The following is a 2719-nucleotide window of genomic DNA, read 5'->3' on the forward strand; positions in this document are numbered from 1 at the left end:
GATATAACGTATATCGTTATATGGTAATACGATATAACGTATAACGTTATGTAGCATTACGATACAACGTATAACGTTATGTAGAATCACGTTATATCGTATAACGATATGTAGTATTACGATATAACGTATAACGTTATATGGTGATACGATATAACGTATAACGATATGTAGTATGGCGATATAATGTATAACGATATGTACTATTAAGGTATACCGTATAACATTATGTACTATTACGTTATAACTTACAACGCTATCTAGTATTACCTTATAACGTATAACGTTATGTAGTATTACGATATAACGTATAACGATATATGCTACCACGATATAACGTATAACGTTGTGTACTATTACGTTATAATGCATAACGCTATGTAGTATTACCTTATAATGTATAACGTTATGTAGTACGACGATATAACGTATAACGATATGTAGTATTAAGATATAACTTATAACAATATGTAGTATTAAGATATAAGGTATAACGTTATGTACTATTTCGATATAACGTATAAAGCTATGTACTATTACGATATAACGTACAACGATATATGCTAATAAGATATAACGTATAACGATATGTAGTATTACAATATAACGTATAACGATATGTAGTATTAAGACATAACGTATAACGTTATATGGTAATACGATATAACGTATAACGTTATGTAGCACAACGATATAACGTATAACGTTATGTTGTATTACGATATATCGTATAACGATATATGCTACTACGATATAACGTATAACGATATGTAGTATTACAACATAACGTATAACGATATATAGTATTAAGATATAACGTATAACGTTATATGGTAATACGATATAACGTATAATGTTTTGTAGCACTACGATATAACGTATAACGTTATGTAGTATTACGTTATAACGTACAGCGCTATGTAGTATTACCTTGTAACGTATAACGTCATATGGTAATGCGATATAACGTATAACGATATGTAGTATTACGATATAACGTATAACGATATGTAGTATTAAGATATAACGTATAACGTTATGTAGTATTACGTTATAACGTACAGCGCTATGTAGTATTACCTTATAACGTATAACGTCATATGGTGATGCGATATAACTTATAACGTTATGTAGCATTACGATATAACGTATAACGTTATGTAGTATTACTATATAACGTATAACGATATGTAATATTAAGATATAACGTATAACGTTATATGGTAATTCCATATAACGTATAACGATATGTAGTATGACGATATAACGTATAACGATATGTACTATTAAGGTATAACGTATAACATTATGTACTATTACGTTATAACTTATAACGCTATGTCGAATTACGTTATAACGTGTAACGTTATGTAGAACGACGATATAACGTATATCGTTATATGGTAATACGATATAACGTATAACGATATTTAGTATTACGATTTAACGTATAACGATATGTAGTATTAAGATATAAGGGATAACGTTATGTACTATTACGATATAACGTATAACGTTATATTGTAATACTATATAACGTATAACGTTAGGTAGCGATACGATAAAACGTATAACGATATGTAGTATTACGATATAACGTATAACGATATGTAGTATTAAGATATAACGTATAACGTTATATGGTAATTCGATATAACGTATAACGATATGTAGTATGACGATATAACGTATAACGATATGTACTATTAAGGTATAACATATAACATTATGTACTATTACGCTATAACTTATAACGCTATGTCGAATTACCTTATAAAGTGTAACGTTATGCAGAACAACGATATAACGTATATCGTTATATGCTACTACGATATAACGTATAACGATATGTAGTATTACAACATAACGTATAACGATATGTAGTATTAAGATATAACGTATAACGTTATATGGTAATACGATATAACGTATAATGTTATGTAGCACTACGATATAACGTATAACGTTATGTAGTATTACGTTATAACGTACAGCGCTATGTAGTATTACCTTGTAATGTATAACGTCATATGGTAATGCGATATAACGTATAACGATTTGTAGTATTACGATATAACGTATAACGATATGTAGTATTAAGATATAACGTATAACGTTATGTAGTATTACGATATAACGTATAACGTTATGTAGCAATACGATATAACGTATAACGTGAAGTAGTATTACGTTATAACGTATAACGTTAAGTAGCATTAGGATACAACGTATAACGTCATGTAGAATCACACTATATCGTATAACGATATGTAGTACTACGATATAACGTATAACGTTATGTAGCAATACGATATAACGTATAACGTGAAGTAGTATTACGTTATAACGTATAACGTTATGTAGCATTACGATACAACGCATAACGTTATGTAGTATCACGCTATATCGTATAACGATATGTAGTATTACGATATAACGTATAACGTTATTGGTAATACGATATAACGTATAACGATAGGTAGTAATACGATATAACGTATGACGGTAGGTAGTATTAAGTGTTACGTATTTACTTGTTTGGTTTTTTTTGTTAATTTGAACGAAAAGAATAACGAACGATAGTAGTTGAAATATAAATTTAAACTTCCGATTAATACGGTAGTTGCTGCCACCAGAAATAGTCTAAGGACTATTTCGAAGATAAAATTTTCTTTTATTTTAATTTTTTACTTAGTATTAAAAGAATTGCTGTGCTACA

At 28.3% G+C, this 2719-nt stretch overlaps 1 protein-coding gene across 1 annotated transcript in view; it reads right to left on the reverse strand.

Annotated features, from left to right (window-relative positions):
• Nucleotides 1-2719, reverse strand: part of LOC122575005 — a 24095-nt gene that overhangs the window by 13403 nt on the left and 7973 nt on the right. The window lies entirely within an intron of this gene.

Source organism: Bombus pyrosoma, linkage group LG14, assembly GCF_014825855.1.
Source record: "Bombus pyrosoma isolate SC7728 linkage group LG14, ASM1482585v1, whole genome shotgun sequence".
In the NCBI taxonomy this organism is placed as follows: domain Eukaryota; kingdom Metazoa; phylum Arthropoda; class Insecta; order Hymenoptera; family Apidae; genus Bombus; species Bombus pyrosoma.